Source organism: Rhinopithecus roxellana, chromosome 14 (genome assembly GCF_007565055.1).
Source record: "Rhinopithecus roxellana isolate Shanxi Qingling chromosome 14, ASM756505v1, whole genome shotgun sequence".
Taxonomy (NCBI): domain Eukaryota; kingdom Metazoa; phylum Chordata; class Mammalia; order Primates; family Cercopithecidae; genus Rhinopithecus; species Rhinopithecus roxellana.
The window spans coordinates 114,701,795-114,725,330 of NC_044562.1; the positions used below are offsets into that span (position 1 = coordinate 114,701,795).

Below are 23,536 nucleotides of genomic sequence, written 5' to 3' on the forward strand. Positions count from 1 at the left end.
TTAAAGTCTGTTTTATCAGAGACTAGGATTGCAACCCCTGCTTTTTATTGCTTTCTATTTGCTTGGTAAATATTCTCCATCCCTTTATTTTGAACCTATGTGTGCCTTTGCATGTGAGATGGGTCTCCTGAATACAGCACACTGATCGGTCCTGACTTTCTCTAATTTGCCAGTCTGTGTCTTTTAATTGGGGCATTTAGCCTGTTTACATTTAAGGGTAATATTGTTATGTCTGAATTTGATCCTGTCATTATGATGCTGGCTGGTTATTCTGCCTGTTAGTTGATGCAGTTTCTTCATAGTGTCAACGGACTTTACAATTTGTTATGTTTATGCAGTGGCTTATACCGGTTTTTCCTTTCCATTTTTAATGCTTCCTTCAGGAGCTCTTGTAAGGCAGGCCTGATGGTGACAGAATCTCTCAGCATTTGCTTGTCTGTAAAGGATTTTATTTCTCTTTCGCTTATGAAGCTTAGTTTGGTTGCATATGAAATTTTGGTTGAAAATTCTTTTCTTTAAGAATGTTGAATATCGGTCCCTACTCTCTTCTGGCCTCTTCTGCAGACAGAACTGCTATTAATCTGATGGGATTCCCTTTATGGGTAACCTGACCTTTCACTCTGGTTGCTCTTAACATTTTTTCCTTCATTTCAACCTTGGTGAATCTGACCATTATGTGTCTTGTGGTTGCTCTTCTCAAGGAGTATCTTTGTGTTGTTCTCTGTATTTCCTGAATTTGAATGTTGACCTGTCTTGCTAGGTTGGGGATGTTCTCCTGGATAATATCCTGGAGAGTGTTTTCCAACTTGGTTGCATTCTCCCCATCACTTTCAGGTACACAAATCAAATGCAAGTTTGGTCTTTTCACATAGTCCCATATTTCTTCGAGACTTTGTTCATTCCTTTTCATTCTTTTTTCTCCAATCTTGTCTTCACACTTTATTTCATTAAGTTGATCTTCAATCTCTGATATCCTTTCTTCCACTTGATCGATTCTGCTATTGATACTTGTGTATACTTCATGAAGCTGTTGTGCTGTGTTTTTCAGCTCCATCAGGTCATTAATGTTCTTCTCTAAACTGGTTATTCTACTTAGCAATTCCTGTAACCTTTTTTCAAGGTCCTTAGCTTCTTTGCATTGAGTTAGAACATGCTCCTTTAGCTCAGAGGAGTTTGTTATTACCCACCTTCTGAAGTCTACTTCTGTCAATTTATCAGACTCATTCTCTGTTCAGCTTTGTTCCCTTGCTGGCGAGGAGTTGTGATCCTTTGGAGGAGAAGCATTCTAGTTTTTGGAATTTTCAGCCTTTTTGAGCTGTTTTTTCCTCATCTTCCTGGATTTATCTACCTTTGGTCTTTGATGTTGGTGACCTCCAAATGGGGTTTCTGTGGATGTCCTTTTTGTTGATGTTGATGCTATTCCTTTCTGTTTATTAGTTTTCCTTTTAACAGTCAGGCTTCTCTGCTGCGGGTCTGCTGGAGTTTGCTGGAGGTCCACTCCAAACCCTGTTTCCCTGGGTATCACCAGCACAGGCTTCAAAACAGCAAAGATTGCTGCCTGTTCCTTCCTCTGGAAGGCTCGTCCCAGAGTGGCACCCGCTAGATGCCACCTGGAGCCCTCCTGTATGAGGTGTCTGTCGACCCCTGCTGGGAGGTGTCTCCTAGTCATGAGGCACGGGGGTTAGGGACCCATTTGAGGAGGCAGTCTATCCCTTAGCAGAACTCAAGCACTGTGCTGGGATATCTGCTGCTCTCTTCACAGGCAGGAACATTTGCGTCCACTGAAGCTGTGCCCACAGCTGCCCCCTTCCCCCTGGTGCTCTGTCCCAGGGAGTTGGGAGTTCTATGTATAAGCCCCTGACTGGGATTGCTGTCTTTCTTTCAGAGATGCCGTTCCCAGAGAGGAGGAATCTAGAGAGGCAATCTGGCTACAGTGGCTTTGCCAAGCTGTGGTGGGCTCCGCCCAATTCAAACTTCCCAGCGGCTTTGTTTACACTGTGAGGGTAAAACCACCTACTGAAGCCTCAGTAATGGCAGACACCCCTCCCGCTCCAAGCTCGAGCCTCCCAGGTTGACTTCAGACTGCTCTGAAATTCTGCAAGAATTTCAAGTCAGTGGATCTTAGCTTACTGGGCTTTGTGGGTGTGGGATCCGCTGAGCTAGACCACTTGGCTCCCTGGCTTCAGCCCCCTTTCCAGGGGAGTGAACAATTCAGTCTCACTGGCATTCTAGGTGCCACTGGGGTATGAACAAAAATTCCTGCAGCAAGCTCAGTGTCTACCCAAACGACTGCTCCATTTTTGCTTGAAACCCAGGGCCCTAGTGGTGTAGGCACCCGAGGGAATCTCCTGATCTGAAGGTTGTGAAGACCATGGGAAAAGCAGAATATCTGGGCTAGAACATCAGAATATCTGGGCTGTTCCTAATGGCACAGTCCCTCAATGCTTCCCTTGGCTAGGGGAGGGAGGTCCCTGACCCCTTGTGCTTCCAGGGTGAGGCAACGCCCCACCCTGCTTCTGCTTGCCCTCCATGGGCTGTACCCACTGTCTGACCAGTCCCAGTGAGATAAGCTGGGTAACTAAGTTGGGAATGCAGAAATCACCCGCCTTCTGCGTTGATCTCACTGGGAGCTGCAGATCGGAGCTGTTCCTATTTGGCCATCTTGCCAGCCACCCTGCTTGTACTTTTTAGCCATCAGTAGTCTTCCTCACAGAGAAAACTAGGAAGTAGAAAACTGTAAACTGTCTGTCATAGATCAGCATTTTATAAACATACCATCTCACAATTCCTACAGACATACGCTTCCTCATACTATAGTTTTTCATGTGGCAAAAAGACTTTTTTTTACAGACCTAGATGTCTTAACTTCTTTATATTTTGTGAAAACAAGATGCCAAAAGTTGATAAACTTATGTTCAGCAATTAATGTTTCAGTGTTATGGTTTTTGTTTTTGTTTTTGTTTTTAAGACAGAGTCTCACTCTGTCACCCAGGCAGGACTGCAGTGGTGCCATCTTGGCTCACCGCAACCTCCACCTCCCAGGTTCAAGCGATTCTCCTCTCTCAGCCTCCCAAGTAGCTGGGATTACCGGTGGTGCCACCACGCCCAGCTAATTTTCTGTATTTTTAGTAGACACGGGGTTTCACCATGTTGGCCAGGCTGGTCTCAAACTCCTGGCCTCAGTTGATCCGCCCACCTTGGCCCCTCAAAGTGCTGGGATTACAGATGTAAGCCACGGTGCCCAGCCTGTTTCAGTCGTTTTATCTTTCTTAGAAATTATTTAGATATTCAGTAACTATCTCTTACTCAACATAGCATAACTCTAAAGTTTCAAGTTACCAAAAAGATTTTGGCAACTGTTTTTAGGCATATATATATATATATACACATATGGTTATTTTAGGGATGGTTATTATTAAAAAGTTCATTTGTAAGCTTTTGTTGACTTATATCCATTCAATTCACTTGTTTGTAACAGCTGTGTATTGTTCATGGATATGAGACATTAAACAAAGCTAGCCATTATCTTTTTTTCTTTCTTTTCTTTTTCTGAGGAGAGGGGAACTAAGAACAGAGCCCAAGATTGGAGCCTAGTTAAAAAGAGGACTCAGAGGAGCTTGATTAAAATTTTGTCAGAGGAACTTTTTCCATAGTTCTTTAGCTAGGTTACAGATTGCTCATCTCCATATTCTAGACCAACCTGCATCCTGCTGCTACATTAATGTAAGTAAATCATCACTTTAATCCTGTTGCTACCTTGCTCAAATCCCTCTTATGGTCCCACATATCCACTGCCAGAAAAGGATTTAAACAAAGGTAGCATAGCTGAAAGCACCTTCCCACAAGCTCAATATTTCCTTGAAGTCTCTTGTTTTACATTAAAAATTCACGTTTTACATTTCACTCCAAAATACACCTGTTTGTTTTAATATAAAAAGAATGTTTTAAATTAGGTATCGCTTAAATTTCTTCATTTAATTCTTCAAATGTTCAAGTAAAATTGAAGAGTCGAGAAGATGCTTCGTGTTTATCCTGGGCCCTCCAGTGGACCATGAGGTATATATTTTTACTTGAAAAGCCCAAGTATACAGAATACATTTTAGGTGACTTTGCTTCATTTTTAAGACCCTCAATTATCTGGCCCCAGTGCAACCTTCCCATCTGCTGTTTCCCTTCATTAATCCTCTGATAAATCCATTCATCTACTCATCTACAATTATTTACAACATGCCCACCATGTACCAGGCACTGCTTTCTGAAGATGTCTTATAATGTATACCACCCATATATCTTTGCTTTTGTCCTTTCTCCTTACTTAAAATATCTTCCCTCTTTACTTCTGTCTACTAAAGTGCTAATCTTTAAGACTAATTTTAACACTAGTTGTATTAATCTGTTCTCACATTACTATAAAGAACTGCCTAAGACTGGGTACTTTATAAAGAAAAGTGGTTTAATTGACTCACAGTTCATAAACTGTACAGGAAGCATGGCTGGGGAAGCCTCAAGAAACTTAAAATCATTGGTGAAGGGGAAGCAGGCACGTGTTTTATGGCCAGAGTAGGAGGAAGAGAGCAAAGGGCCTGGTGCTGCATACTTTTAAACAATGAGATCTCATGAGAACTCACTCCTTATCATGAGAACAGCCAGGGGAAAATCTACCCCCATGATCCAATCACCTCCCACCAGGGCACTCCTCCAATACTGAGGATTACAATTTGACATGAGATTTGGCCAGGGACACAAATCCAAATCACAACACCTGCTTTTCCTGACTACCCCAATCAGGACTCTGAATTCCTATAAAACTTACTTGATACTTATTATATAATAGTCTATATTCTTGATATTTGTATGAGTAGGTCTTGTAAATTTTTTAAGGAAGAGTTCATGATGCAGAGAAGCATGTAGACTGCATTTGGGTATATAAGATGAAAGTAAACATGTATTTATAGTTTCTTATTTATTATGTACAATCTCATATCCTCAGCTTGCTACCAAATTAGTGGGCACTTAGGAGTTGTTCCCACCAGTAATATAACATTGTAACGCTTGAAATAGACACATTCAGTGACTCAAGATTTAAGTTACAGTGTAGTGATACCTTACATTTCTTAAATAAAATCATCATATTTCTTAAAAAAATTCAACCCAGAATCTAGCATAGTACTTGGTTTATAGTTGATATTAAATAAATACTTCTTACAATAATAAATGAATGGATGAACAAATTGAAAAACATGAAGTTGATGGTTAATAACAAAAATATTTTTAAAAGGAAAAAGGAGGAAAAGTATACATAAAAGATAGAAGCTTATTTTACATCAGAGTGTTTGGTAGGAAGAAAAGTCAAGAATATGCAGAAGATTAAGTTGATTAATCTTTCAGACCAGGTCAGTTTTTGTGTTGACCTTGTGCTTTGTTATTTTTTGTTTTGAGGTTTTAAAAGCATTTAGATGGAACTACAGTTACACATCTTCAGTTAATGGGAAAAGCATCAGGGTACTTGAAAATGTAGACAATTTTCTTCACAACTTAAACCATGCTAAAAAAGGGACTAAATAATACCACCAAAACTTGAGCATAAAGCAGTGGCTCACACCTGTAATCCCAGCACTTTTGGAGGCCAAGGCAGGCAGATCACCTGAGGTCGAGAGTTCAAGACCAGCCTGACCAACATTGAGAAATCCCGTCTCTACTGAAAAAAAAAAAAAATTAGCCAGGCATGGTTCATGCCTGTAATCCCAGTTACTCGGGAGGCTGAGGCAGGAGAATCTCTTGAAACTGAGAGGCAGAGGTTGCAGTGAGACAAGATCATGCCACTGCACTCTAGCCTGGGCAACAAGAGCGAAACTCCGCCACAAAAAAAAAATTATTCAAGTTAACCACATCTAAAGAACCCTGTTTAAATCCTTTGAAGTAATAGATGAGGCCAAAGTAATTATTTAAAAAAAATTCTTTTAATTTTTGTATATTTAATGGGTACAAGTGCAGACTTTTACATACATGTATTGTGTAGTGGTTAAGTCTGGGCTTTTATTGTACTTGTCACCTGAATAATGAACAATATACCCAATAGGTAATTTTTCAACCCTCACCCCTTCCCACCCTCCCACCTTTTGTTGTCTCCAGGGTCTATTATTCCACTCTGTATGTCCAGGTGTTTCCATCATTTAGTCCTCGCTTGTGTGAAAACATACAGTATTTTACTTTCTCTTTCCGAGTTATTTCACTTAGCTATAATGACCTCCAGTTCCACCCATGTTGCTGCAAAAGACACAATTTCATTCTTTTTTTATGGCTGAGTAGTATTCCATGGCATATATATAGCACATTTTCTTTATCCAGTCCTCTGTTGATGGACACTTAAGTTGATTCCACATCTTTGCTTTTGTGAATAGTGCTGCAGTGAACATGAGTGCAAGTATCTTTTTGATATAAGGATTTCTTTCCCATTGGGTATATACTCAGTGGTGGGATTGCTGGATCGAATTTTGTTCTATTTTTAGTTCTTGAAGAAATGTCCATACTGTTTTCCATAAAGGTTGTATTAATTTACATTCCTACCAGTGGTGTATACATATTTTCTATTATCCCCATCCTCTGCAACATCTGTTGTTTTTTCACTTTTTAATAATAGTGCTTCGGACTGGTGTAAGATGGCATCTCATTGTGGTTTTAATTTTTATTTCTCTGATGATTAGTGATGTTGTACATTTTTTCATGTGTTTGTTAGCTACCTGTGTGTCTGCTTTTGAATAATGTCTGCTCATTTACTTTGCTTACTTTTTAAAGTTTTTGTTGTTGTTGTTGTTGAGTTGTTGGAGTTCCTTGTAGATTCTGGATATTAGCCCTTTATTTAGATGCAGAGTTTACAAAATTTTTTCCCGTTCTATAGATTGTCTGTTTTTTCTGTTAATTGTTTCTTTTGCTGTGCAGAATCTTTTTAGTTTAATTTAGTCATATTTGTCTATTTTTGTTTTTCTGGCATTTGTCTTTGAGAACTTACTCATAAATTCTTTGTTTAGGTCAATGTTCAGAAGAGATTTCCTAGGTTTTCTTCTAGGATTTTATAGTTCCCAATCTTACATTTAGGTATGTAATCCATCTTGAGTTAATTTTTGTATATGGTGATATACAAAAATTCTTATGCATATGGCTATCTAATTTTCCCAGTACCCCTTATTGAATAGTATGTACTTTCTCCAGTGTATTTTGGTTTTTTCCTTGAGACAGAATCTCACGCTTTCCCAGGCTGAAGTGCAGTGGTGAAATTTCGGATCACTGCAATCTCTGCCTCCTGCGTTCAAGCATTCTCGTGCCTCAACCACCCTAGTAGCTGGGATTACAGACATGCACCACCATGCCCGGCTAATTCTTTTATTTATAGTAGAGACAGGGTTTCACTGTGTTGGCCAGAGTGGTCTGGAACTCCTGGCCTCAAGTGATCTGCTAGTCTCGGCCTCCCAAAGTGCTGGGATTACAGGTGTGAGCCACTACACCCAGCCTCTCAGTGTATATTTTTGTTGACTTTGTTGGACATCAGTTGGTTATATGTATATGGCTTTATTTCTGGGTTCTCTATTCTGATCCATTGATCGTTATGTCTGTTTTTATACCAGTACCATGCTATTTTGGTTACTATAGCCTTGTAGTGTAAACTGGAGTCAGGTTATGTGATGTCTCCAGCTTCATTCTTTTTGCTTACAATTGATTTGGCTATTTGGGGTCTTATTTTTTAGATCCATATTAATTTTAGGATTGTTTTTTCTAATTCTGTGAAAAATGGTGCTGCTAATTTGATAGGGATTATGTTGAATCTGTAGATTGCTTTGAGCAATATGGTCGTTTTAACAATACTGATTCTTCCAATCCATGAGCATAGGATGTTTTTCCATTTGTTTGTGTCATCAACGATTTTTTCGTCAGTGTTTTGTAGTTCTGTTTATAGAGATATCTCACCTTGGTTAAATATATTTCTAGGGTTTGGGGTGATTTTCTGTAGCTATTGTCAATGAGATTGCCTTCTTCATTTGGTCCTTTACTATATCATTATTGGCATATAGAAATGCTACTGATATCTGTGTGGTAATTTTGTATCCTGAAACTTTACTGGATTCATTGATCAAATCTAAGAAGTTTTGGGAGGAGTCTTTAGAATTTTCTGGATATAAGATCATATCATCAGTGAACAGGGATAATTTGACTTTCTCTTTTCCAATTCAGATACCTTTTATTTTTTTTTATCTTGCCTGATTGCTGTGGCAAGGACTTCCATTACTGTGTGGAATAAGAATGGTGAATGTGGGCATACTTATCTTGTTTCAGTTCTTAGAGGCAATTCTTTCAAGTTTTCCCCACCAAGTCTGATGTTGGCTGTAGGACTGTCATATATGGGCTTTATTATTTGGAAGTATGTTTCTTCAATGCCTAGTTTGTTGAGGATTTTTATCATGAAGGAATGCTGAATTTTATTGAATGCTTTTTCTGCGTCTATTAAGATGATCATATAATTTTTGTCCTTAGTTCTGTTTTGTGATGTATTACATTTATTGATTTGTATATGTTGAATCATCTTTGCATAAATCCTATCTCATCATGTGTTATGTTTTTGATGTGCTGTTGGGATTCTATTTGCTAGTATTTTGTGGAAGATGTTTGCATCTATCTTCATCAGGAATATTAGTCTTTAGTTTTGTTGTTGTTGTGTCCTTGTCTGGTTTCGGTGCCATACAGACCTCATAGAATGAGTTAGATAAAATTGCCTCCTCCTTGATTTTCATCTGCTCCTGCACTTTTGTTTTATTGGGAGTTTGGGGTTGTTTTTTGTTTCTTTGTTTGTTTGTTTGCTTTGGGTTTTGTTTTTTGTTTTTCTTTTTTTTTTTTTTTTTTTGACAGAATCTCACTCTGTCACTCAGGCTAGAGTGACGGCCTGAATTATGGTTCACTGCAGCCTCGACCTCTCAGGCTCAGGTGATCCTCCCATTTCACCCCCCTCAAGTAGCTGGGACTACAGGTGCATATGCCACCACACCCAGCTAATTTTTGTGTTTTTTGTAGAGACAGGGTTTCACTATATTCACTATATTGCCCAGGCTGGTCTCAAACTCCTGGGCTTAAGCATTCCATCTGCCTTGGCCTCCCAAAGTGCTGGGACTATAGGCATGAGCCACCACACCCAGCCCTGTTGGGACTTTTTTTATTTACTGACTTAATCTTGCTGTTCATTGTTAATCTGTTCAAGGGCTCTATTTCTTCCTGGTTCAACCTCAGGGGGTTGTATGTTTCTAGGAATGTATCCATCCCTTTAAGTTTTCTAGTTTTTGAGCATATAGTTGTTCATAATAGTTGATAATTTTTTGTATTTCTGTGATATCAGTTGTAATGTCTCCCTTTTCATTTCTTATTGTGTTTATTTGGATCTTCTCTCCTCTTTTCCTAGTCTATCTAATGGTTTATCAATTTTGTTTGCCTTTCAGAGAAACAACTTTTCATTTCATTGTTCCTTTGTATTTTTTTGTCTCTATTTGATACCTTACATTTTAAATAAAGGGAAACTAAAAAAAAAGTTTCAAACCAAAATACCAATAAGAATTTTATAACAAAGGAGTTCTGTGGTCAAATTAATTTGGTAAAATATACTGGATTGAACTGCATTCTGCAAGCGTGTATTGCATTTCTGTAGATGTATATTGTTCAGTGAAATATAACTTAGTAAACAGTTACATTATTCCAAATTATTATAGACCAAGGGTATCCAATCTCTTTGGCATCCCTGGATCACACTGGAAGAATTGTCGTGGGCCACACATAAAATACACTAATACTAATGATAGCTGATGAACTAAAAAAATTTGCCAAAAATCATATAAAGTTTTAAGAAAGTTTACGAATTTGTGTTGGGCTACATTCAAAGCCATCCTGGGTCTCATGCAGCCTGCAGGTCATGCATTGAACAAGCTTGTAAAAGACATTTGAATTATGTCCTGTCATGCAGATAGGTTCCCAAGGGCCATTTTTGTGGTACCTGTTTTTGTCCCCTAAGTATACAGATCTGGGAAAGCAGACCCACTCAGATCCCTACTAACTTGCCTAGGAGAAACATCTAGAGTTCTAACCCTCAAGATACCACTAATACATCTATCAATCAATCACAAAAGCCTGGAATTCTAAAAATACTAGATTATAAATATTTTTAAAGCATCCCCAGTACTTCTTTACCTTTGTGCTTTTGCAAACCTGTCCCATTCCATTTACCTACTCTCTGTTTCCTCTATTTCTATATATTAAAATACCAACTCTTTTTTTAGAAGTCTCACTGTGTTACCCAGGCTGGTCTTGAACTCCTGACCTAAAGCAACCCTCCTACCTCGGCCTTCCAGAATGCTGGGATTACAGGTATGAGCTGCCACCCCCAGCCTCAATTTTTTTAAAATGCTATACTGTCTTTGAACCTTTCTCCAAGCTCTCCAATGGGAATTAAACTATTCCTTGTTTGGTTTTCTCATTCTCACTTTGCATTTATTTCACTGATAGCACATCTAACAATCTGCTTTATTGATCAATACAATTATTGTGCATGTACGCTACACTAGACTCCATAATATGACCTCTAATTCTTCCTCACTCTAGAGAAGCTCATAGGCTAGCCGAGAAGGCAGATACATAAGCAAATTTCTACAGTGTAAAGTGATATGTATTCATAAAGTTATACAACACTGATGGTAATCGGATTGACCTGGGAAAATATGGACTAAAGTATTTGAATGTAAATTGGCTTACACAACTAAGCTTTTAGCTTCATTTATAACGTTCAAGTCTAAAGTAGAATGTTGTCATTCTTATTGTATGTAACTTACTATTCAACAGCTTGTAAGTGCCTTGAGGACCTGACCTGTGTATTATTCATTTTTCTATTTCCTATTGTACCTAGTACTACTTCAGTTACCTAGAATACACTCAATAAATGTTTGTTAAGTTTCATTCGTTTCTAGGGGTTGCTCTTTTTTATGAAATTTGATCTTAATCTGCAGTTCAATTTATCTTCATATTCAGACTCCTGTTTTTTCCTACTTTAAAATGTAATTGTAGAGAAGGAGACAACACACAAAACTTACATACCTGGATTATTATTTGACTTTCTCAATAGCAGTTTGGAAACTGTAGACTTACTCCATGGGCATTGCCTTTGCACAAAATATTTATGGAATTGCTTTTTTTCCACACTATCTTGAACACACATGTTAGTTAAATCAGAATTCTTAGCCCAACTAAATGTCATCTAAAACTAAGTTTAGTGGGTCAAAAGTTATGTGTGTGTGTATATATATAACTTTTATATATAAAAACGTGATGAAGATAGATGCAAAAGTTATATATACCTTTTTAGATCAGAAACAACAGGGCATCTTTAATTAAAGTTATCTTTAATTCAAAAACATCATTCTTGTTTCATTATTTTCTTGTAAAAAAGTCATAGCTCAATGCTTAATTGAATATTTTTAATTGAGAAAATGTATATATTCATGTTCATGATGATTTTCGCATTATTACATTCACTGTCATTAGGTAATGATAATAGTTGTGAGACAAAAATCAGCCTCATTAGCTGATTATCTGAACCTTTACCTAAAGGAGCCTAACCTGGAGATAAAACCAAGAATGTATCAGATGGAGCAGATACAGTAAAACAACATTTATTTCAATTGCACTTACTCAGTTTCTGAGAAATCAAACAGTAGTTGAGCTGAAGTTTACCTCTCCTTTAGCCAGAAAGAAAAGAAGTGCCAGTCAAATCAATCCTATAGACATAAATAGATAAATACATTTAAGAAAACAAATGCTTTTTTAAAGCCTGTGAGCTCATTTGGAATATCCATTTACTTCCAATTTTTATTCTGACTTCAAAATATTTTATTTTATAAGTTTATGAAATCATCTTTTTAAAAATAGGGACTAGGTACCTTTTTTCAATTTCCCCTTAATTAATGTTTTATTTATAAGTAATAAAGCAATTGTACTTCTCCAGACTGTACTAATTAAGCCCAGTAAAATTCACTTGTAAGTAATTAGTACAAAATACTTATTTTCATAAGGGTTCAAACAGGTTTATGGAGCATAAATATCACAGGGTAAAAATAGAGGTTTGAGGGGTGCTAGCTTAACCTTTTATGTTTGATGTATCAGAAAGGCAAATGAGCTACTGTCAGAGGCATAAGCTGGAGTGATTTGAGCAACAATTGCACATTCTTATATTTTATACAAAATATATATTCACAAATAATATCCAACATGTCAAGACTTTTAACAAGGTACTTTGGTTTTTATAAAAATTATTTAGAACTGTTACAAGGCATACCTTGCTTTGTGTAGGCATTAGGCTTGTTTTATAAAAAATTATGTTAATAATAACAGTTACCATTTGCATGCTGCTTTGAGTTTACCAAATACTTTTATATTTATCATGTCAGTTAATCCCAGAAACGTTGGAGATAATACCTATAAGGTACGCAAGAGTTAAGACTCCTTTGGTTGTAAGTAAGAACATTCCCCCCACCACACACACACACTGCCTTAAGCCCTCCTGCCATACACACACACACACACTCTCTCTCTCTCTGTCTCTCTCTCTCTCTCTCTCTCTCTCTCTCTCTCTCTCTCTCTCTCTGCCTTAGGCCAAAAAAGGGTATGTTGGGTCATAGGATGGAATGTTCAGATAGGCTGATATGAGACTCCCAGCTGTTTCTCTCTGGATTAGCGGCATTGTTAACTCCAGTCTTGGTAGCCCTGACAGTTTTGAGCATCACTGGCCGTGATCTGGCTAAATGCCAATCTCTGGACCCATCACTGTAGACAGAGAGAGAGAGAAGGATATGCTGATTGACTTTGGCAGCTAGACACATCTCTAGAGCTGGGGTAAAATTTCCAAAGGAAAATCCATATACAGCTACCAGAAGTAGCAGGAAAGAATGGTGAGAAGTCAAACAACAACATCCACTCCAGCAGATGCAGTCATCTCCACTTTACAGACGAGAAAATGGATACTCAGGCTGAATGACCTACTCAAACCTAGGTCTTCTCATTACAAATCCTGCTGTAGATTCCTTCAAGGAAAACAGGGATGGAAAAGAAAAGAGACGTGGTTTCAGGTATGACATCTATTTCTAGTCTATGTTTTGTAGTTCATCAGGCATGATTGTCTTTAGGGAGATAAGTGAGTTTGATCTATGTGGGGTGGTTGAACAAGACATTTGTGTGAAATAAAATGTCCCAAGATGAGTGTGGAGGAATAGGAAGAGGTGTAGTGGACATGATCCTTACGATCCCAAGTTAGGAATTTTGGAATACTAAATAAAAATAGCTAGCAAGTATTAGCTACTTACTATGTCTCAGGCATTTTGCTGATTACTGTTCATATATCATTTGACAATCACCACATTCCTATGAAATGAAGATTTTACAGATAAGGGAGCTTAAGCAAAAAGAGGTTTAATGTCTTATCCAGGATTATGTAACTAGAAAGAAATAGAGCCAGGATTTGAATCTAGTCTAGAACCTATGCTCCTACCCACAGTAGTGCCTGTTTTTGTCGTGGTTACCAAGTAAAGTAGTGATGTTTACATATCTGCCATATGCTGGCTTCCATGGCAGATACTTGTCTGGTACAATACCTGTTTTCTAGAAATTTCTTCTCTAAAGTTGTATGACACAGCAATTCATATGCAGCACACTTAAGAATTTATAAATGCCTACTAAATTTCCACAGACTATTAAAATTAATTGTATGCTTTTTTAATTTATCAAAGTTACACATCAAATTATTTTAAAAATTAAGTAGTCATACAAGATTTGCAACAGCAGTCGCCTGCTCTAAACTTCCTTCCGTCATTTTCCAATCCCCAGATGCAATCATTTTCTTTTTTTTTTTTTTTTTTTTTTTTTTGGTAATTTAAGATTTGCTTTTGTAAAACCATGTGGACAAAGATTAAATGTTATGCTTGCATTTTGAACATTATTAATACAAAACACAAAACAGCCAATGTTAAATACTGATTGCTCATGCCTGATGTGGATTTAGATATTGAGTATTTCCCATTTTATAGAAGGAAACTTTCAAAGTTTTGTCAATGCTTGAAGTATGTACTGTTATTCCTCACCAAAATCTTCATGAAATTTAAAAGGCTGATATTAAAAGTAGTTTTTTTTCTTAAATATGCTAAGACATGTGAGTTTGGATTAACCTTCAGATTTTCAAGGCATGAAAGATATACAAATAGAGTGCCCAAGAATATGTTTTAACACATTTAGGATAAGTTTATTTACAGTTGTGACAGGAATGCCTTTTACTTTCAGACACTGAAAAAAAATACCCTAAGCAAACATACAGGGTGTTTTGGGTCAAGTTACTTCTTAGTACAAATAATACATTGTAGCAATCAATTTTTAAGCCAAATTCTTGAAATCACTCAAAAAACACTTGCATTTTATAATGGTCAAACAATGCATTTATGTGATAGAAGATACAATAAAATCTAGAAATAAAAAATCTCACACTATATTCCAAGTACTAAAATAAGAAAGAAGAAATTTGCAAATTCTTTTTTAACTGTATCTTTTGTAATTATAAAACAGAATATCTCTAAATCACATGATTATGTTTCTACTTCTTGATTTTTTTTTTCAGTTTCACAGATAATCTACTAAATCCTTACTATGCAAGCTATAAACTTAGATCTCTTTATGATCTCCTACCCTACTGCCACAAGCACACCATCATTTCTATATAGTTATATAAAGATTTTGGTAAGTTTAGTATTCAATTGTGCATGTTATTATAATGATATAAACTCAGTTCTTAGCTGAACCATATCATGTATCTAACTCTGCTTTTCCTAAACTTAATAATTGTCATTTGCTTGGTTCCCTATGTAATTACTTCTGATTTGGCTGACAACTGTGTCCCACATAGTACAGATCCCTTTTCACTATCAACTTGAGGCTTATTTTTGTCCCTGTTTTGAGTTGGATCTCCTAGTTTTCATGTCTTTTCCTTGTTTAGTTGCTCTTGCCTGTCTGAATATGTCTTTATTGTTTACTGACATTTGATTGATATTGTGCCTGAGTATAGGATTCTGGATTGTAATTCATTTTCTTTCTGACTTTTTATGGCTTCCCTCCATTGTCATTTAGCCTCCAGTGTTGAAAAGTTGAAAGATATTCTGATTTCTGTGTTATCTATTTTTCGTTTCTAGAAGCTATTAAGATTTTCTATTTCTATCAGAGATTTGAAATTTTATTAGGATATGCCCTTTTGGAGACCTATTTTCATTCATTCAGCCAGGTACTAGTGAGCCCTTTTAATCCGACAATTCTTCTTTAGTGCAAGAAAATTTTTATAAATTATTTTTTTGAAATTTTTTTTTGTATTTTCTTGGTTCTCTCCTTCTGTTGTTTGGATGTTGAACCTCCCAGACTAATTTTCTAATATTCATGCCCTTTCTCTCCTATGTTTGTTTTCTTAGTGTCTTTACTTGCTGGGACATCTGACCTTTCTATTGAGTTCTTCAATTTTATCATCATTTTGTCTCTCAGTAGTACTTTCTTGTTCCCTGAATGTTCTTTTGTTTTTGTTTAGACCATCTGTTCTTCTTTCATGGATGTAGTTCTTCTCTTACATGTTAAAAACTTCTTTGAAAGTTTATGTCCCTAAGGAGTCTTATTTTCTGTTTGTTTTACCCTCCATCTTTCCTGTTAAGGACTTTCCTCAGAAGTCTAGTGGTCCTTGACTGACACCTTATAGTTAAGGTAATAAGGAAGTGGATACCTCGATAACACATAATTGGGGCTTAATGACTATGAATTTCCTAGATCTGACTGCTGTTTTATCCAGGAACCTAATGTTTTATTGAACTTCTTTCTTTCGGGCCTGTTAGATTCACCAAAGAAGTATCTTCCACTTTCCTACCTAGAGGCTATAAGATGGGCTGCTAGCATTGTGTGAACCAAGTAGAAGAGGACTTAGAGTCTCATATTCAGCAAATAAAATTTCATTCAGTTTTCCCCTTTTTAACAGAGTACCCTACAAAATTCCTCAGTTCAAGGCTGGGCACGGTAGCTCACACCTGTAATCCCAGCACTTTGGGAGGCCGAGGCAGGTGGATCACTTGAGGTCAAGAGTTCAAGATCAGCCCAGCCAACATGGTGAAACCCCATCTCTACTGAAAATATATATATATATATAAATTAGCCAGGTATGGTGGTGCATACCTTTGATCCCAGCTACTTAGGAGGCTGAGGTGGGAGGATCACTTGAGCCCAGGAGGCGGAGGTTGCAGTGAGCTGAGATCACACCACTGCACTCCAGCCTGGACAACAGAGCAAGATGCCATCTCAAAAATAAAAAAATTCCCCAGTTCAAGAACCTTCTATTGTACTCACGCCAAAGAGTGAACTTTTGGTCGTCTGCTAGGATGAGAGAGGGAAAAGTACTTGGCTGGTTGTGAATGGTGGCAGTTAATTAGAAAGTATCTAATTCTTTTTAGTGTCTTCTTCATTTGTTTGTTTGTTTGTTTATTTATTTATTTATTTTTGCTACCTATTCTTTTATTCCTCTAAAGAAAGTATCTGATTCTTAAATAAATTTCTAACCAAGTTTTTTCATAGTCTTATCTTTATCTTACTTCCATAAGCACTGGCTGTCACCAATTCCTAAGTCTTTTGGAAATTGTAGTACAAAATTGCTCCCTAGCTTATCATTACCAGCTGCTGGTTTAGGAACCAGCTTGCTTGGGTCTGCTAAGTCAGTTTGCAGTAGTCCTGCTTTCTAGCTTCCAAATTGTGGTTACTGTCACTCATCTCTCATTCTCCTTTTTCTTATTTGTTTTGGTTTTTTTTTAAGAGACAAGGTCTCATTCTGTCACCAGGCTGAAGTGCAGTGGTGCTAACATAGCTCATTACAACCTGGAATCCTTGGGCTCAAGTGATCCTCCTGCCTCAGCCCCACAAGCATTTGAGACTACATGTGTGTGCCACTAAGCCTGACTACTTTTTTTTATATTTTTAGAGGCAAGGTCTTGCTATGTTCCCCAGGCTGGCCTCAAGCTCCTGGCCTCAAGTGATCCCCTTACGTTGACTTTCCAAAGCACTGGGATTACAGACATGAGCCATTGTACCCAGTCTTGTTTTTGCTTTTTAATAAAATATTTAACATAAAATTGTATTTTAGTTTGGTTTTGGAAAGGGATAGATTTAAGTACATATGTTCAATGTACCATCTTTAATGAATAATACGGTTGATTTTTATTATCTGTTGTGAAGTTTCTTCTTTTTAAAATTTGTTGGATTTGAGACAAATACCTTTTAAAATGACAATATCTATTTGGAGAAAGTGGAAAATTATATATCCAACCCTTGTACTCAGTCTCAGGGTAAGACTTGAGATTTCTGTTTATGTATCATATATTTTGTATTTAAATGTTTATATATTTAAATGCTTATATTATGCTTCCTTCACTGCATGTAAGGGTGTTTATTACTCAGTAAACCAGGAGCGATAACTAAGAGTCATATATTACAGAGTTTAATCTCTTTTAGTTAGGACATATGATAAGATGATCAAATATTCCAAATCAAAAGCTAGGCAACTGACCAGGTGCAGTAGCTCATGCCTGTAATCCTAGCACTTTGATAGGCCAAGGCAGGCAGATCACTTGAGCTCAGAAGTTCAAGACAAGCCTAGGCAACAAAGTGAGACCCCATCTCTACAAAAATTATCCAGGTGTGGTGGCACATGCCTGTAGTCCCAGCTACTCAGGAGGCTTATGTGAGAAGGTGGCTTGAGCCTGGGAGGCAGAGATTGCAGTGAGCCGAGATCCCAGTACTACACTCCAGCCTAGGGCACAGAGCGAGACCCTGTCTCAAAAAATTAATCAATTAATTTTAAAAGCTAGGCAACATAGTTTAAACTTTAAAGGAAGGCTGAGCATGCCTGTAATCCTAGCCCTTTAGGAGGCAGAGGCAGGAGGATGACTTGAACCCAGGAATTTGAGACCAAGGGCAACATGGCGAGCCCTCTTCTCTACCAAAAATAAACAAAATTAGCTGCGCGTGGTGACTCTCACCTGTGGTCATGGCTACTCAGGAACCTGAAGTGGGAGGATCACTTGAGCCCAGAGGTCAAAGTTGAAATGAGCCATGATCGCACCACTGCTCTCCAGCCTAGGTGACACAGTGAGACCCTGTCTTGAAAAAGAGTGATAATAATAAAATACTAAATAAATAAATAAAGTTTAGGGAAAGAAGATAGGTCCACCAACCATGAACCAGACAATGTGCTTTGTATGTTTTATTGTCTTACATAATACATGTATGAAATGATTTTTGACTTCTATATTTTATGGATGAAGACTCAAAGATTCAGAGAAGTTATTTTCCCAAATTCATATAGCTAGTGCATGACAAAAGTCGAATTCAAATTCAAGATTCATTTATTTCAAAGTTAATGCTCTTTGGAAGTGAATCTGTATAAGATAAGGTGGAATGCATGGGTTCTACATATGGTCCCAAACTTGGAGAAAAGTCAAAGAAAGGTTACTATCAGAAATTGTAATCAGAAAATCACACCATTCTATTTTCTCACACCCATGTCATTGAATCCTTGTAACACCCCTAAGAGCTGGCTGTGTAAGTTTAAGTTTTGTAGTTATTGATCTTTTTTTTTTTTTTTTTTTTTTTTTTGAGATGAAGTCTCACTGTGTCGCCCAGGCTGGAGTGCAGTAGTGCAATCTCGGCTCACTGCAAGCTCCGCCTCCTGGGTTCACACCATTCTCCTGCCTCAGCCTCCTGAGTAGCTGGGACTACAGGCACCTGCCACCACACCCAGCTAATTTTTTGTATTTTTTAGTAGAGATGGGGTTTCACCATCTTAGCCAGGATGGTCTCAATCTCCTGACCTTGTGAACCACCCGCCTTGGCCTCCCAAAGTGCTGGGATTACAGGCTTGAGCCACCGTGCCTGGCCATAGTTATTGATCTTAAATCTGTAAAACATTATTTGCCTATATTAAAAAATTGATTGATCTCAGTGTCTTTTCCTGGTACTCCCACCAATAACATTTCCACAGATAAATTTGAAGTTACTTGGTCATTTCTGAATTAAAATTGATTTCAGCTTTAAACTAAGATTCTACCCCTCTCTCTTATTTGTATCCCTTCTACTCTTCTTTTCTTTTGAGACAGGGTCTGGCTCTATTGCCCAGACAGAAGTACAAAGGCTCAATCCTGGCTCACTGCAACCTCCATCTCCTGGGCTCAAGCCATCGTCCCATGTCAGCCTCTGTTGTAGCTGGGACTACAGGCGTGCACCACCACACATGGCTAATTTTTGTATTTATGGTAGAGGTAGGGTTTTGCCATGTCACCTAGGCTGGTGTCGAACTCCTGGACTCAAGCAGTTCTCCCACCTCAGCCTCCCAAAGGGCTGGGATTGCAAACATGAGCCACCGTAGCTGGCCTCTTCTTCCCTTTCACTCTTCCTCAAGTTCCTGAGGAAGACTGACATATCATAAGGCATCATCAACGTGTATGGGTTTGCATATTCTTTTCTTTTCTTTTTTTTTTTTTTGAGACGGAGTCTCGCTCTGTCGCCCAGGCTGGAGTGCAGTGGCCGGATCTTAGCTCACTGCAAGCTCCGCCTCCCAAGTTTACACCATTCTCCTGCCTCAGCCTCCCGAGTAACTGGGACTACAGGCGCCCGCCACCTCGCCCAGCTAGTTTTTTTTGTTGTTGTTGTTTTTTTTTTTTTTTGTATTTTTTTAAGTAGAGACGGGGTTTCACCGTGTTAGCCAGAATGTTCTCGATCTCCTGACCTCGTGATCCACCCGTCTCGGCCTCCCAAAGTGCTGGGATTACAGGCTTGAGCCACCGCGCCCGGCTGCATATTCTTTTCTGTCCTTGCTGGCCTCTGTTGAATAACTGCTTGGCCCTTGGCCTTTTGGTACCATGTGCCAGCATCTACTTATGTCAGTTCCACTTGCTTGGCCTCCGAACTTCATTTACTGGATCCACTGCCATGGTCCTTGCTCTAATTTCCAATTGTGAGAACCATGTATTCCTTACCCTTCAAACCCCAGTCTCCTTTATGTCTTCCAGCTTAGTCTTAGCCACTTTTGCACCCCTCTCATGATAGAAGCTTCAATAACTTTTCACATGCTCTGCCACAATACAATGGAATATTTAGGATTCAAAAATGTCTTCAGACAAATCTTCCCATCTACCTTTCTTAGCCTTTGTCTTTGGTACCCAGTGCTCAGATACCTTAATCACAGCCCCTCCAAACTCTTCCCTGCCTAGCAGCCAGTACCTTATTTATTTGCATGAGAAAACATCTAATACATTCTCTTGCATTCTTGTGTACTCTATGTTTTTAATGGTACTCTAGGTTTTTAGTGGTATGTTTTTATATAAAGAATATGGCCATATTCTTTATATAAAATAAAATGGTTATATCCTCTTGCATTTTTGTCTACTCTATGGTTTTTATCATGTAAGCTTTATACAGTGATGCTCTTAAAATAACAAGGCAGCTTTGTATGTGCTGATATGATCAGTTGACAAAACATCTTACATGAAGAAAGCAAGGTATAGAACAGTATGCATAACCTGCTTCATTTGTGGAAATGTATGTGTAGTATGGCAGTGCATTGAACATCTCTGGAAGGACATATGAAAGTGGTAATGGGGTTGCCTCTGGGGAGTGAAGAAAACAGATGGCTGGGGGACAAGACTGGGAGAGAGATTTTTTACTCTCTTTTTATATCTTTAAAATTCTATGTCATGTGAATAACCTATTCAAAAAATAGATACAAGATAATTATGAAGCATTTGTAATTTGGCTTCTTCGCTCTTACTAATGTCCAGATCTCCTATTCTCAGCCACAGATAAAAAGTAGCCTTATTGGCAAAGACATCTTTTTTTCCTTCACTGCTTCCTGACCTTCCGTTCTTTCTTGTAGGACTTTACTGAAGGCTGCATAAAGCAGCCAACCTGCTCCAACAGTCTGAATTTTTCCCTTCCATTAGAAGGGAAAATACTTCAGTAGGCAGATGGTCTGAGTCCTGAAATGTAACAGATGATGGTTTAGTTATTTTGCTAACTTGCCAGACTGAGATAGAGGGGTCCTCACTACCCTTCACCTGACCCTTTTGGCCAAGCCAAGTCTGTGTTTTAGGTTCTGTTACTTACAAGAATTTTTACCTGCAGGGTTATTACACTGAATAGGTACTTAATATTATTATAAATGCATGAATGAATAATTTTGTCTAAAGAAATAAATGACCTAAGATACTTTTCAATGTGTTTTTGACAGAGATTCTTTTAATCAATATTTAAGATTTCCCAGTTGTCCATTAATTATAGCTGCCTTTTTCCTCCTGATCTAAGGTCCTGTCAAGGTTCATACATTGTATTTAGTTGTTATATCTGCTTAATCTCCTTTAATTTAAAAAAAAAAAATCCCAGCCTTTTGTGTCTGTCATGTTGTTGACATTTTTTTAACTCATTTAAAACATTTATTGGCCACCTATGAAATGGCAGGCATGGTGTCAGGTTCTAGGCATTTGTACATAATAATCAGTAAAATGTTATAAATACTATGATAAAGACCATATAAAGTCCAGAAGGAGCACAAAAGAGGCAGATGTCTGTCCTCTCTCAAAGATTCAGGAAAGACATGTCAGTGGGGAAATGACATTTCAGCTGACTTGAAAGATAAGCAGACAAAAAAGGGAAAGCAGAGATCATCATATGAGCAAAATATATGTATTACTTTTTATGTTTTTGCAAAGCACACAGTTTAGAGATCTGAGTCACCTGTGAGGATATTACCATGAAACATGAGTCAGAAGAAACACACAGGAGCAGGCCTTTGTGTGCTGGGTCAGTGAATCTGGACTTCCTCCTGTGTTTCAGAATTCAAAAGCTTTAGGGGACAGGCAGAAAACAAACACAAGCATATGATGTGAAATGATAGACCTGTGGCAAACTGAATTGTATGAGTTCTGCCTAAAGACATTCAAATTTGGGCTGACCAAACCATGCCAATGGGCTGGATTCCACAGACAGGACCCAGTGAGGACTTTTGAGCAGGCACTTGTGACAACGTGGAGAGGAGCTAAGTTGGGGATGATGGGGACAGGAGACAGATCGCAGGTTGTATATAGACACCCCAGTGTGAAGAAGGACAGACACCTCATGCCTATCAGGTCTCTGTGATGACTGTGTTAAAATCTCAAGCTCATTCTTGGCACTGGACATACATAGCATTCTGAAGGCAGAGGTGCTTCCATCCCCTTTTCTGCCGTGTCTTCCTCTGGATGAAACACATTCCTCACTACCATCTCAATACATGATCTAAAACAATTTTTTTTTTCACAAAAAGGATATGGTAGGCTGTTCCCCTTTCCCAGCTTTCTTTCACCCACATGGGTCAAAGTGAGAGGCCCTCAAGTCTCCAAAGTGAGTGGCCTCGCTTTGCCCCCATGTCCTTCAAGTTTCTCACCCAGGAGTTTTCATTATCTTTGACTATGTTTTCCACATTTATTCTCAAAGTATCATTTATTTCTGTATAAATAAGCAAGAAAATGGAGCAGAGTTTGATGAATCTCAATGAACTCATCTGTCATTTTCATGTGAGCTTCAGACCACATCATGCCTCCAGATTAACAATAGTACAACACACAGTCAACTCTGGCCCCTCAGCAGAAGGCCATCCAAGCACTGCCCTGTCTCCCTCATCCCTAAGAGCAGGAACAAATGTCCTAGTACCTACCAACACCTGAAAGTCTTTCTTTCGTTCCTGTGAACAATGATCACCAAACATTTTGGTCACATACTGTATAAAAATAATAATAATAAATAAATAAAATTTAAAATTTATTGTCTATCCTCAATAAAAATATACTTTAAAGGTACTAGTGTTAATCTATATTATTTATATAATCTTTTTTTTTATTTTTATAGAAAACAGGTAAGTACTGATATTTCCTCCCCACATCAGCAGATTATTTGTGCATAACTATACCTGCTGTGTAATTTCCAGAGACTGTATAATTCCCAGGGTTCAGAGTTTTTTCTCCTTCCCTTTTTTCTCTGTATCAGTTCTTCTACTCACCAACATCTCAACACTGATTTGAGTCCCTGTCTCCCTTCAGAATCCTTTATTCCCTGGCTGTTTATTCTCAGCAACTCCTTCCATTCTGCCTAAAAACTCTTTTAAAATCTTTAACAAACTAACAAACAGTCCTTAAGACAAGCCAGGGTTCTCAAGTGAAATTTCAAATCTCTATGAGGCTTCCCAATACCTTCATGCCAGAGGGTAAACACATTACTTGCCTATCCCCAGTGGGACGTGAAGTTCTAGCCTTTGGGCTCTAATCTCATTGACTTTTTTTTATTAGCCTGGGCCAATTGTTTGCAAGATGTCACTTTAGTTTAGATAGTTTAGAAATGTTTAGATAGTTGTGAAATGTTTTATTGTTAA

At 38.0% G+C, this 23,536-nt stretch overlaps 1 protein-coding gene and 1 pseudogene across 3 annotated transcripts in view; one reads left to right on the plus strand and one right to left on the minus strand.

Moving 5' to 3' along the window:
* MBD5 (methyl-CpG binding domain protein 5) overlaps positions 1–23,536 on the plus strand; it is a 548,850-nt gene that overhangs the window by 347,547 nt on the left and 177,767 nt on the right. Inside the window, exon 1 of one of the 3 annotated variants that reach the window (XM_010358052.2) lies at positions 10,355–10,398. The exons of the other annotated variants lie outside the window; for them this stretch is intronic. The gene's annotated coding sequence lies outside the window, so the exon portion shown is untranslated. Of the gene's footprint in view, positions 1–10,354; positions 10,399–23,536 lie in introns of those variants that run through there. 3 annotated transcript variants of the gene reach the window in all.
* Positions 1–23,536, minus strand: part of LOC104658121 — an 83,519-nt pseudogene that overhangs the window by 19,140 nt on the left and 40,843 nt on the right.